We start from the raw sequence: 15394 nt of genomic DNA, 5'->3' as shown, positions 1-15394 counted from the left end.
CGAAACCTTTATTTATTTGTTTATTTATTATCTTAATTTTTTATTATATCTAATTCATTTATTTAAATTTGGGAGGCTTTTAAATTATGCGATTTTTTTATTTAATTACGAAAATAGGTATATTTTAAATTATTTACTAATTTAGGGAAAACCGTAAGGGTGATACCGGTGTTAGTATATTTTGTTAGAAAACTGTATGCTTCATATCGCTTTTAAGGGTTTGGGTAGAAAACGGTATGAAGCATACCGTTTTTATTGTTTTATTTTTTTTAAAAAAAAATTAGGAAAAATTATCTAAAAGTCCCTGTACTGTTTCAAACTTCCACTGCAATTCCTCTGACAATTTCGTTTCCCATTAGATCCTTCCTTTTTTTAGCCATGTTCGTTTCAGCCCTTGCTGTTAGTTCCGTCAGTTAAGTGGAGGTAAAATGACTCAAATGCCCATGTAACCATGTGAGATGAAAAAAAAACAAAAAATTTCCCTCCAAGTCACATCACATTTAATGCAAAGTATGACCAAGCAATCAAATGCAGCTTCCTTGTCAGAGAAAAGGTGATACTTCACTCCTTCTTCTTGCCATTGTTCTTGACGTTGTGCTTCTTCATCTTGGTCTAGTTGTCGAAGCTTCAACTTCGTCTCTCACCTTATTTAGTTAGCCGCATGGAGTGAAGATATTTATACGTAAGCTGTTGTTGCTCCTGTTGTTGTTGTTGTTGTTGTTGTTGTTGTTCTTCTTCTTCTTCTTCATCTTCGGCATCTTCTTCTTCCTCTTGTTGTTGTTGTTCTTCTTCGTCTTGTTCATGTTGTTCTCCTTCTTTTACATCATTTTCTTGCTCTTTATCAACTTCATCTTGTTAACCTTCGTCTTCGTCATCTTCTCGTCATCTTGCTCATCTTGTTTTCTTCTTCTTGTTGTTATTCTTCTTATTGTTAAGTCCAATTAAGCACGCTTTTGCATCTGTAATATACGAAGCTTAATTACTTTGGTCATTTTCGGAATTCCATGCAGGCATCAGTAACAATGGAAACATTTTCCGCCGTGGCGCGATACAAAGGTGAAAGACGTGTGCTTCAATTCACTGTTTTAAGTTCGTGGGAGTCAGTCATGGGTGAGATATGTGCTCGCTGGGCCGTAGGTGTTTCTGAAGTGAAAGTGAAGTTCGTAACGCCTGACGCATAGAAAACGCTTTGCCCAATTGAGTCTGACGCTGATTTCCAACGTATGTGTCATATATACCATAGTTTCAATAAATTTGTCGTGGACATCATCATCGAGGATGTCAGTGTCTCTGCAGATGGAAACTAGGCCTCCTTGATCCCATTGTAATACTACAATCACTGATTTTGTTGGTTACTTATCGTTTGTGTTCCTTTGTTAATATATCATGTGTATTAGTATATTTTACTGTATTAAAAATGTTTTCTATGTATAATACAAGATTTCTGTATCTTATTTTAATTTCCTGTGTATGATATATATTTCCTATGTATACCTTTTGTTTCCTGTGTATACTATATGTTTACTGTGTATAATATACGTTTCCTGTGTATACTTTTGATTGTGTGTATTTTTTTACCGCAGAGAGTCGTTGTCAGACAGCGTCAACTCCAATGGCAATAGTTTTCTTTCCCAACATAATTCTTCTGGGGCGTGCAGCTAGTATTGCCGGGTCTACCGATACCCATGATGATTCCACTATACAAGTAGGCCAATGGTTTGAGAATATAGAGCACTTTAAAGATTGCCTGCGAAGCATAGCTATAAGGAAAAATTTTGACTTTACATTTATAAAAAATGACAAACTTCGGGTGACTGTAAGGTGCGCTGCTCAGGAATACCAATGGCGAGTACATGCTTCTAAAGAGGGAATTTATGGCGCATTCCGGCTGAAGACAATGCAAGCAACTCACATTTGTGGTGGTGGAATTGGTACGACAGCCCATCCAAAAGCAAGCAAAAAGTGGGTTTCCGAATGTGTCATGCAAAAATTAAAAGAAACACCATTATACAGAGCTGTTAACATACAGAAAGACATATTACGTGACCACGGTGTTTGTCTTCCATACAAGCGCGCTTGGATGGGGAAGGAGGTTGCAAGGTCAGTGATCCACGGTAGCGAGGTTAGTAGCTATGATTTTCTTCTATGGTACGCAAATAAAGTATCTGCGACAAATCCCTGTAGCGTTGTAACCATTAAAAATGACGGCGAGCGGTTTAAGCGTGTGTTTTTTTTCATTCGGGGCTTGTTTATTGGGGGTTCAAGCACGGGTGTAGGCCATTACTTTTTATTGATGGAAACCATTTGCTAGCCAAGTATGGCGGGATTCTGCTAGGGGCTACATCCAAAGATGGCAATAAAGGCCTATTCTATGTAGCATTTGCTATCGTCGACAATGAAACTGATGAGAACTGGACTTGGTTTCTTGCTACTCTTGGGGAGGCCTTATACGGTAAAGATACCTATGATAAAATTATAACATTCATATCAGATCGATCTAAGGGCTTGGTCAATGCCGTCGCGCGAGTCTTCCCCTCATCACCACATGGTTATTGCCTACGATATTTGGAGGCAAACTTCATGAAGACCAACTCTAGCCTCGGTAAAGCTTTATGAATGAAATGCTGGGCAGTAATCATCAAAATTGCGTACGCATACACTTCCAAAGAGTTTGATGATTCAGTTCATGAACTTGCATGTCTATCAGCCGATACACACGGTTGGTTGATGAATAAGTCTGACGTTGATCATTGGTCGAACTATTTATTTAAAGGAATGTGATGGTGCGAGATGTATTCGAACGTGGCAGAGTCCTTCAACGCCTAGATTAAAGAGGCACGACATCTACCAGTAACAAGCATGGTTGATTCTATCAGGTTAGTCACCAGTCACCTACCGGATATTGTCATGTGTTTCCGTGAACTATATTAGCATTTATGTATATTATATAGGTATCGTGTGTATATATTTGTATCATGTGTATATATTACGTTTCCTGTGTATAAATCCATATTTCATGTGTATATATTACGTTTCCTGTGTATATAATTATTATTTATGTGTATCTAATAAATATTTCTGTGTATATAATAAATTTCCTCTGGAACTATCGTTTTGTAGGTTTTAACTTATGAATATGTTAGCCGAAAGACGTGAACAATGCAATAACTGGGGTACACACCTTTGTCTTGAAATACGAAAAAAGGTTGAGCAAATCGTTGATGAAAGTCATTTCCTTAGAGTTGGTCGTTCTACTGATTACACGTACAAAGTCATTGACAATAACAACAACGCGGTCAGCCTCTAGTCTCGTAGCTGTTCATGTAGAAGGTGGGAAGCACATGGCCTACCGTGCAAGCATGCATGTGTAGCGATTATGCATACAGACATGAATGCCCGTTCTTATGTTGCTGATTACTTCACAGTGGAATGGTATCGTCTGGCGTATGCAAATCCAATATCCCCTATTCCCGACAGTAACAAGCCATCTGATGACAACGGTCCACTACGACTTTGGCCACCAATACAAAAGACGACCAAGATGTCCTAGAAGGAAGCGGATAGAGTTACAAGCCTTCGATGTCCGTGAATTATACTGTAGCCGGTGCCATGAGGCTGGCCATAACCGGCGATCATGCAATGCAGTTATAGCGAACTGACCATTGTAAACCTCACGCTAGCGTTTGAAATTTGGTTTTACTTTCACATATTCGGAAGCACGACTTTTATGACATTTTTATTTAGCTTTATTATTCTCCCGTTTGTATGTGTAAAACTTTATTTCCTGTGTATGTTTTCTATTTGTTGTGTGTAGAATACATTTTGTTGTGTATAGCTTTGTGTTACTGTGTATATTACATAATTTGCTGTGTATTAAATCTGTAATCTATGGTTTCCTGCAGGTGGTATATGTACTAACTTTCAATTACAAACAAAGTTAGACATTACAAACGCAGGATCTCATATGGAATTGCGTAACTGTTCATGTTTTTTTTTTTCCCTAGTACTTTACACCTTTTCGCCGTCCCTCACTTCATCAAGGGTAGCATCTTCAGTAGTGGATTCGTTATTGTCTTCCTTGACCGCGATGGTGTTCTTCTCTTCATTGCCGTCCTCCGCGTCATTGACGGTGTCCTTCTCACCTACATCGTTCTCCTTCGTGGTGGCCTCCTTCGCAGTCTCGGCATCCTTCACGTTGTCGGCGTCTTTGTCACCTTTGTTGTTCTTTTCTCCGGTAGAAGCGTCCTCGGCGTTCTTCTCCTCGGCAGCGTTATTCCCACCTTCTATATCCTTCTAACCGTCGCTTTTGTTGTCAGTGGCGGCATCCATCGAACCTTCTATGTCTTTGTCACCTTAGCTGCCCGTCTCTCCAACGGCGTCCTTCTCCCCGGTGGTCTTCTTCTCCCTGGCGGCCTCCTCACCTTCTATTTCCTGGGAAGCTTGGCTGTCATTCTCCCCAGTTGCATTCTTCTCACCATCGGTGGTGTCATTCTTCGCACTAGTGCTTGGTATAATTTTCCTCTTCACCACGTCGAGAAGTATAAGGGCGACATATCGGAGCCGAATGATTTGGACGTCCGATTGTGATATGAACAATTCTTCCCTATTAAGAAGTTGTTCCATATACTGCATGTAATAGACCGGGCAATCAACGGTGCCGGGTGCCTGCTGGGGGCAATCCAGTACATGCTCAAGTGGGAGGTCTCGAAATGGATTACTTTTAGTGTTGACCTCTAGGCATAGTTCGAAAAGATCTCGCTGAACAGTTTAATGAACCTTGTTAGTCACTAAATAGAAGCCATGAAGCCATATGAAAGCATATCATATTTCTATAAGATATTATCGGCACTGACCATGTCCACGGTGTCAGAATCATAAATGTCAGAGATGACTGAGGAGTAGTGCATGTACTTCTGCTTCTCATTGTCCAAAATGAGCCGATGGTAATGACCATGAAGTAAGATTGGCATAAGTATAATGTCAGCTGTTTGGTGCCCGTATATGACATCTTCCATCATGTACACCGCCTGTTCCGCAACGAATTGCAATTTCTGCATAGCAAGAGCCAAGGGCCGTGTGACAATGCCACGTCTCTTGAATGCCAAAGGATTTGTTAGCAATTCAGCACGGAGCATGAGTACGAGGGCATCCAATACATCATCGTGGACATTTTCCTTCCCATCAACGAGGATGAACACATGGGCACGGATGGTATACCCGTGGTTGGTATCATCCCTCCAGATGACAGAGCTGCACAGAAGAAACACACAATCGAACATAAATATGCATACACACAGGTAGCAATATTTATACACACGAAATCAAATACATACACATGAAAGTAAATATTAACACAGTAAACTAAATATATATATAATAACTTAAAATACACACACATGAAACAAAATTTATACACATTAAATTGTAAATATACACAATAAAAAATATAATATACACATGAAATAGTACCTGTCGACACGTGTGTTGAGGAAGATGGTGAGCTGCCTTTTCAAATTGTTTGAGCCTTCCCCAACCCGGGTAGGACTTCTTTTGTGGTAGGTAGACAATGTCAGCCTCCTTTTACTACTCGAACTACAACTGCCCTTCTTGTTGAGGCTGGTATGTGACCATCGTGAACGGCGCTTCTGCAGGGTTTTCCTTTCTCAAAGAGTTCAGGGATTGAAGTAGTGCATCTATAGCGCGTAATGCTACCTCATCATTTCCGGAGTCGTCACTCGAGATGGAAACCTTTTCAGCAGGTTTGTTCTTCTGTGCTGGGCCCTTACTCCTTGTAGCTCTCCTTGGTTGAGCCTTTCTCGGTGGGGTCTCTTTGGTGAAACCTGTTTAGGCGGTGTCTTCTTCGCTGGGGCTCGTTTTGGTGGAACTTTTTTTGGAGATGGACTGCTTTGATGTTTGTCTTGCGCAGCCATACGTCATGTAACATGTTTTTGGGACCATCTTCGGCCTTGGCTGTGATCTTGGTGGATGTTGCGGCTTCAGGAGACGGGACATCACTACGGACTGAGCGATCAGAAGCGGGGAGTAGCTGCTGGTAGGACTTGAACATCCTCCGCATCGTCTTCATCATGAGGTGCAGGGATGTCCGCATCACCCGTATACTTCGTATTGTACTGCGTAGAACTTCTTTTCTAAAGCCGTGCAACCCTTTTGAACCTAATGCCAGGACTACGGACAGTCCTAACGAAGGGGGCCGCCTGATCTCAGTTACCTTCACAGGGGGGACTAAATCCTGAGGCGGTGACGATGAGTCAGACCTTTTCCGCTTTGCATCTTAACGTTCACGCTCGTCTATACGAGCTCGCAGGTCACGAAACTCCGATAAGACTTGATTTAATAATCACCGCATTTCATCATCACTTTGCGAAACCTCCCTATGCCTTTCTGCCGGTGACTGTCGACGGCCAATTTCTTGAGGGGTGGTTGGGGGTGATTGGTTCCGATGTCACTTCTTTGTTGGCTCAGGGCTTGATTTTTTTCCAGCGGCCGGGGCCCTTGTTTGTCGGCGGGACTGCCTTGTATCGTAGCCCGATTCCTATGCTCTAACAGGGGTATGCTCCTGATGACGCTTAACATTACCAACTAACATATTCTCCTCATCGTTAGCTGGCAGAAGTTCGGAGAACTACCAAGTAAATACAAGACATCGTAACGCTAGAACATTGGTAAAAGTTATACACAGTAATTATATAATATACACATAAAACAAAAAAATATACAAAGGAAAAGTATACCATATACATGAAAATGATACTATACACAGGAACACAATTTCATACACATGTATAGCATTGCAAACACTAGAAATAACACATTCATAAAATCACCAATCATTTTAGACAATAATATCATTTCCTTACTTTTCTCCCTTTGATTGAGTTCAGTAGAGGCTCGATAGACGCCTACTTGATGAAACTGGAATCCCCATAGCACATGATACGGGGTGTCTTGCCTATTCTTTGTTTCTTGACACTGCCTGCCACCACATAAAACCAAATAATGATAGCAATAGAGCAGCCTCTCAAATACCCTGCATTAGGGCAGTTTCCTTTACAACGAAGTTTGACACGGGCGGCTGTCGCAGGGATGTCTTTCATCATCCACTTGTGAGTAGCGTGCGCCCATGCGTAACGGCCTAGTGACCCCAAATCGTCGGCGTACCTTGCTACGAATGGTGGAGCATTTAGACAAGTGTTGGCGAACAGAATCATCGTCATGAAGTACACCACAAGTAGCTTCACGAAGGTCTCCTCATCGCCGTCTTTCCTACGCACAATTCTCAGTAGGCTATCTTTGATTGCATCTCGGTGACGGTTGTGCATTTTATGAAGAAAGTTCTCCTCAAAATCTGACTAGACCCTCACATGCTTGAAAGAGATAGCATCTCCATGGCAACTAAGGCCTAGGATGAAAGCGATGTCTTCTGATCTGAACGGAAGCATGCTTTGTCCTACAACTGCAGTACCGTATCGAGAACCCCTCTCTCTTGCAACACGGGAGCGATGCCCATAAAATGGGCAAACGACGTATGGCGGAGTATCTCCCAATGGCACCTGTTCATTAGTTTTTTCAACTCTTCAATGGTTTCAACAACTGGGCCCAGATAACACCGAGCATTAACAAGTATTTTTGCGATCTTCTGATCTATATAAAAAAAACAAACACAAACTCAATCACTAAGAGATAAGTATCATTTTCACACAACAAACCATACAGTATACACAGGAAAAGGGAGAAACGTTACATAACAATGTCGATATTATCAAATGAATCTCACAGCATTACACAGAAAATAGGGAAACCCACTCAGATAACCCTCCTTCCAGGGCAATTTGATATGTCTTCACACCTTCGTGCTGCCTTTTTCCCTTGAGGTGACTCGCCAATCTTTCACACAAACTCGTCAGAGATCTTTGCCAAAGAAATTCGTCAACAAGTGGAAACCGAGGATGAAAGTCGCCGGAGATCTCGAAGACGAGGTTTCGCAAGAAAGAAGATGAACGAAAAAAGGACTTCAGCGGCGTTCATCGATATAAGAAAAAGGCAAGAGGATGCGACCTTTGGCGGAAGGGAGGGTTTCATTCCCGACTCCCGAGGTTTCGTCGTCCAATCACCAAACATCGCGAGCGGTTCCCAACGAAAAAATGGGGGTAAAACCTTCTTCTCACACCAATTCAATTAACTTCACAACACTCAACTCTCTTAGGGGCAGCAACGTCTTTTCATAGCCCACTTCACGCCTCCGTCAAGCCCGTTATCTGCTTTTGGGTTGAAAAATAATTTAAACAAAAAGGAGGGACCCCTGCGGAAACACAAACGTTTGGGGGATTAAAAGGAAAAATTGAAAGTTTAGAGGGTTTTTCTGGTACTTCCCTGAAAAAATTATTTTTAATAAAAAACGGGATTTCGGTATGCTTCATACCGTTTTCTAACAAAATACACTAACACCGGTATCACCCTTACCGTTTTACCTAAATTCATAAATAATTTAAAATATACCTATTTTCATAATTAAATAAAAAAATTGCATTACTTTTTTTTTTTAAAAAAAACCCCATTTCCCCTATAGAAGTTGTGATCTGTAGAAAGTTGTGAAGGAAGATGGTAGAGTTTTAATTACCGGAACTTGCTGATGCGGAGGAAGGTTAGTGTTCGAACTAAGATTTTTCGATATAAATAGGTAGGTTAATTTACATGATGGATAGAGAATTAATCTTCGAAGTAAAAGGATAGATTTGATCATGATTTTCGCAGAGAAGCTGTATGAGTTTAAGCTCATTCACCTAGAAACTTTTAACATCAATGTTTAGTTATATTGTATTGAGTCAAACCTAAATGAAGTTAAAGTTGGTAGTATAAATACAAGGATGTACACAACCTGACAAAGCAAGTGCGGGCCGGGTCTATATAGACATGAACGTTGAAATCACCCGCACACAACCACTACTAGCACTATCAGAAAAAATTGCTTCTCATATTCTTTATTAAAAAAATATGCATATACGGATATACCTACACCGTGAGTCCCAATAATCGTTTTTTAAATATCAAATCAGTGAGTGTAAAAATTTCAATTCCATAGGTTCTGGGTGTAATAACTATATTTGAAGATAAGCATCCTTGTTTACGCTAATTATTGCATATAGTTTACTAATTATTATTGCACAACTATTACAGTATATATAGATTTCATATATTTTGTAATTTTTAATATTTTACGAAGCCTGATTATGAGTCTTGGCAAAGCCTTACTCGGACCAATGTAGGATTCTAATAGTAATTAAAATCATTGATCACTTTCTTTATTCAGAACTAAACTTTGATTAATATCATCACAAAAATAATTCAAACAAAATTCTAATTAATATATATTACTGATATGATATCTGTTAGAGTAATAATATTACTTATATATATACTGTATACTTATACGTATATACTGTTAAGTATACATGCTCCTGTATACATCATTCTTGTATTTATATGGGTTAGTTTCAGTCTAATGAACATACAATTCATTCTTTTCTCTCATATTTTTGTCTATCATGGTATCGGACGGTACGTTGATATTGTCGAAAATTTTGTCTCGCTTCGCTTTTTGACGACGAAGTTGCTTGTTTGGTTCGCTCGTTTGTTTTTTTGTGTTACCGGAGTTTTGTAAGCCACTTTGTTTGCTCGTCACCGAATTTTTTTGTCCGTCCCTCCCGACGAGCCTTGAAAAGCCCCTGCTAACTCGTCACCGAGTTTTTGTTTGTCCTCCGACGAGCCTTGAAAGCCCCTGCTAACTCGTCACGTAGTTTTGTCTCGTCCCTCCGACGAGCCTTGAAAGTCCGGGTCTCACTTGAAGCACTACCGCTTTATAAAAAAATAAAAAAATAAAAATAAATAAAAAAACTGAAGAAGGATAAAATATTCTATATATATATTACAAAAGATATTATTTTGTTATAATTTTTTGTATTTGTTTGTATTTTTAAAGTAGAATTGTTTGTTTGGCAAGAAGTAAAGAGTTATTTATGAATCTTAATTTGCCTATATATTAACTTGTATTGGTTTAACGAAAACTATATATAGAGAAATTGTATCGTCCTTGTGAATATCAAATCAGTGGGTATACAATATGAGTTTTTTTAATTATTTACAAATTTAACTAAAATGGTAAGGGTGATACTGGTGTTAGTGTATTTTGGGTAGAAAACGGTATAAAGCATATTGTTTTCATTATTTTATTTTATTTTTAAAAAAATTGTTTTTAATAAAAAAAGGGATTTATCATCCCGTTTTTAGTGCTAATGCAGGGAAACTATCCCTTTTTTTAATATTTTTTATTTTATTTTTTAAATTTTATACAGTTTATCATTTTAACCCTTTATTTGTTTTTAATTATTGATTTTTTGCATTTTAATCCTACATTTCTTTTGTAATTAAGACGGGGTGTTGAGGTCTGCAGTAAAATGTGATCGGTACAGGGTTGGTTGCCAATCACCTCGTTTGTTACCGAGTTGTCTCAGTCAGCTTGACTCACCTCGTTCCATAGATACATGAGGTTCATACTCAAATAAAATCTGTGTTAGTGCAATCGCACTATTTATTGACATGATTTGACACCAAGACAAGATGACGCGACAACCATGGTGATGAAGCATAATTGATGACATGGCATGGAGGAAAATATCTTGAAGATCTTGGTAGAATTATTCTTGGAAACATGTTACAACTTGAAGACAAGATCATATCATGACCATATTTAGGAGATGTTATTGATGACTAAATATGGATGGAGCTTAATTGAAGAAATATCTATCAATGATATGAATGAAGGCTAATTGAAGATATGATTTGAAGACATGCCTATTGTTAGCATGATTGATTGAAGATCTATTCTTAGGAAGATTTGAGGATCAAACTTGGGTGAATTAAAGATCATGTTTGGAGAATCTTTGAAGACCAAACTTGGAAGATTTAAGACTAAGTTTGGAAAGCTTCGTGAAGACTCACAAGGACATGCGCCCCTTACGAGGGGACTGCGTGATGAGGAACTGAGGAGGTAGGCTAGTTGCCGGCAGTCGGGATTAGGAGATTTGGCTGCATCGACTCGGACTAAACATAACCGGGAGATTGATGGGTCTTGAGGTTATCCACAACGTAACCAGAACTCAGTCAAGTCAGCATTCAGGGCCATGTTGCAATTTATGTTACAATAGGAGTTGCAATAACTAATTTCGAAAGGTTTTTAAATTAGTAGCCGTAGAGATTCTAAAAGAGGTATGCGCTATATTTGGGACGTTGAGGCGTCTATATAAGCTATCTTGCTCGTAGATTGTATAAGTGACTCGTGGAGAAGAGTGTGTGAGCATTGGATAATCTAGAGAGGGTAGTGAACTTTATTGTTTGAGAGTGTGAGTGACAAGTATTTGTACTAATGTATTTTCACCTCTTTTAATGGATTGTTTATCTCCAGGCTTGGCCCCCCAGACATAGGCGAGTGGATGCCAAATTGGGTTACCAATCTTGTGTGTCTCCTTCTTGTTTGGTTTGTGTGAGCTTTCTATGAGTGTTTGAGTGTCCTCTAAACCACAAACCACATCGGTGGAACTAACAAGTAGTATCAAAGCCTTGGTCGTCGTATTCGCTTTGGCTTCAAAGTCGGCGAGAACCTAACAAATTTCATTGATGACCGGAAAAGAAGGAGCTTCCGTCACATGACCGCTGTACTAGAAGGCACGCATGAAGGCTTTTATCAAGTCAATTGATGAGAGTGCATGGATTGCTGTAGAAAAAGGTTGGTTTCCTCCTACTCTACATGATGAAGACGAGAAGGAGATCTTAAAGAAGAAAAGCAACTAGAGTACAGAAGATATGCAAAGAGCTAATGCTAATGGGAAGGCTCTCAATGCAATTTTTGGAGGTGATGATGAGAACCAGTTTAGGTATATTGCCACATGCGAGTGCGCCAAGAAAGCTTGGGAGATTCTTCAAACTATTCATAAAGGCACCAACTTGGTAAGAGAATCTAAACTTCAAATTCTAACAACCATGTTCGAGAATCTCAGCATGGGAGAAGATGAGACGATAGCCATGTTCAACGCCAAGTTAATGGACATAGCAAATCAAGCCTACCAGTTTGGCAAGGAGTACTAGGATAAAAAGCTAGTCCGGAAGACTCTTAGATTGCTTCCAAGAAGATTTGATGCAAAGATCTCAGCAATAGAAGAAGCAAGAGATATCTCAACTATGAGGCTGGACGAGCTGATGGGTCCCTGTAAGCATATGAGATGAACCTCAATCCTGAAAGAAGAGTAGAAGATATAGCTTTAAAGGTTGAAGCAACAAAGCAAAAGGAACCACAACAGGCTATTGAAACAGACAATGAAGATGAAGATGACAATGATGTTGTTCTTTTGACAAGAAAGCTACGAGACATAATCAGAAAATACAAGACGCGAGGCAAGAAATTCCAGAGGAAAGATGGTCAGAATAAAGAAAAGGAAGAAGTTGAAGATCATCTCATGAAGATCAAGTGTAGAGAATGTGGTGGCTTTGGGCACTATCAAGCCGATTGTGCTAACACTCTTAGGAAGAAAGTAAAGTCACTGAATGCTAGATGGAGTGATGACTCGGATGGTAGCATGGAAGAAGGACGATGAAGGAAGTCTGAGCAACCATCATACATCCTTTCCTGCTGTGATGAATGGATCCAGTCTTGTTGCAGAATATGTTGCAACATCAGCCACAACATCCACTGAAACTGATAGTGAGTACAATGAGGTAACAGAAAATGACCTTCTTGCAGGTTATAAACTCATGATGATGCTGCAAAACCAACGCTTAGAGGAGGAGTTGAGTAACTGCAAACAAAAGTTGTGCCACACTGAGAAAACGGATGCTTCATCTCGTTTGAGTGCTAATGCACTGATAATGGGATGATAAATCCCTTTTTTTATTAAAAATATTTTTTTAAAAAAATTAAACAATGAAAACGGTATGCTTCATACCTTTTTCTATTCAAACCCTTAAAAACGGTATGTAGTATAGGGACGGAACTAGGGGGTTAGCAGGGGCTTCAACCCTCCTCCCTCCCCTCTCAGCCCATTAGTGGTCTTCCTTGTATAGCCGGAAGACCGTAGAACCAACCCCTCTTTGGAGGCCGATCAGCCCCCTTTGATGGCCGAGCAACCGGACCAATGGGGGCTGGCTGGCCCCCCTTTTAATATAGATTTGCTAGATAAAACATTAAAAAGAAAATTCACATTTGGTAGGAAAAATTAATTTAGTATATTTTGTATGTATGTATGTATGTTTAAGGAGGGTCTTTTTTCTTAAAAAAAGGGTAAGGGGATTTGGTGAATTATATCCATCATATAGTGAAAATATAGTTTTTTATTTAATATAAAGTTGTTATATAAAACATAAAAAAAATATATTTGGTGTAAAAATTAATGCAATATGTTTTTGATTTTTTTTAGTGAATATCTCTTTAAAAATGAATAATTGCTGGTATATCTTGATATTAATTTTTTTTTGCATGCTCATTAATCAACTAAATTTTAATATTTGATATTTTTAATATTATTTTCTCATAATTTGACTGGATCTACTGTAATGTCGTTAGTTATGATTTTGCTGATAAATAGAGATTTTATAGAGAAATTCAAATTATAGTGCTATGTCAAAATTGGTTATATATATATATATTACCATTTATATCTTTATATATCATGAAAGTAATGCTATATGCAAGGAAGAGGTTATATGAACTTTAGACACAACTCACGTGGCTGCCACCTCAGTGCCCCATTTCTCTCTTCTATTCAGCCAAATTGTTTTTTATAAAAAAAAAACAGTATTAGATAAAGAAACCTATGCCCTAATTCATCTTCTCTCTCACAACCCGCCGCCCACCGAAGCCCACGCCCTACACCTCTCACCCGTCATCCACCGCGCCACCGAGCCCTCCGCCTGTCGCCACCGTTGTTGTCATGCTCGCCACCATCCCACTCCACCAAACCCTGCGCCCGTCACCTGTTGCCCGTCGCTTGTCACCCAGCGCTCGTCGTGATCATTCTAGACCAAGAGATGAGGTTCATTGAGGCATTCCGTCGAACAGTTTCCACACATAGCGGAGATGACCGGATTTTAAGTACCTTAAGAGGAGAATGTTTGCTATGAAACATTTGGTTGGAAGCCAAAGGTGATGGACAGGGCATAAATTGGTTGGAGATGCAGGTGGTGAGCTTTGCCGGCGATACATGACTGTAAAAGATCGAAGTGTCTTTGCTTCATCGGAGAAAAAGCAAAACTAATACTAGGTGCGATGCTTGTAGAATCAGCTTCATGAACAGCTCCGCAAAATTTTACTAATTCTAAAATAAATAATTCCTTGTAATATCTTTCAAACAAAGCTGCAAAACATAGACATATACTTCTATGAATTTTATATAAATATACATAAGAAAGTTAAGCTTCCTTTTTAATTCGGAAAACAAATTAAACTAGATTGAAATATCTTAGATGTTAGTAATTTAATTCTCAATTTTCTTAAAAATTTAAATTAATGGTTGAACACTAAGTTGAGCCAGCTGACCACTTGAAGAAATAATATGATGCGTGTTTTAAACTCACATAGGGCATTTACAAGTTGAACTTCAAGCTTAGAATCGAAGTGAAAGATAACAAAACGTAAGTTGTTTAATTATTTGTAGATATTCAACAAACTACAACACTAATTTGTCGACAGGTGACGTGCGTTGAGTACTGGGGGCACGATTCGATGGCGTGGGATGGTCGTGAGCATGACAACGACGATGACGACGGGCAGAGAGATCGATGGCGTGGCGGGTGACGGGCAAGAGGTGTGAGGATTGGGGTTCTGTGGGCGGCGGGTTGTGAGAGAGAAGATGAATTAGGGCTTAGGTTTCTTTATCTAATATGATTTTTTTTTTAATATAAAAAACAGTTTGGCTGAATAAGAGAGAGAAATGGGGCACTTAGGTGGTAGCCACGTGATTTGTGTCTAAAATTCGTGTAATCTCTTCGTGAATAGGAGAGAGAAATGGGGCACTGCCACTTCCTTCTCTGTTGTGCCCCTATCCCCTCTCGGTTTCCAGCTCTCGTCCACTGTTCCCTTCTAGATCTAGTGGTCTTTGCTTGAATGCCGGGATCGGAGGTGCAGGAGAGAAAGGATCGGCTCCCTCTCTGCCGTCGCCCTGAGAAATCTAAGGCAAAGACAGGACGAGAGAGAGAAGGTGATAGAGAGAGAGAGAGAACCAGTCGTGTGGCTGGTTCGTGTGATTGGTTCACTCTATATAGCATTACTCATATCATAAGTGAAACTCTGTCAATTTATTTATTTATTTATTCATTTAATTTCAAAATT

This window comes from Dioscorea cayenensis, chromosome 6 (assembly GCF_009730915.1).
Source record: "Dioscorea cayenensis subsp. rotundata cultivar TDr96_F1 chromosome 6, TDr96_F1_v2_PseudoChromosome.rev07_lg8_w22 25.fasta, whole genome shotgun sequence".
NCBI classification, from domain to species: domain Eukaryota; kingdom Viridiplantae; phylum Streptophyta; class Magnoliopsida; order Dioscoreales; family Dioscoreaceae; genus Dioscorea; species Dioscorea cayenensis.
Note: the sequence above shows the minus strand (reverse complement) of the source record.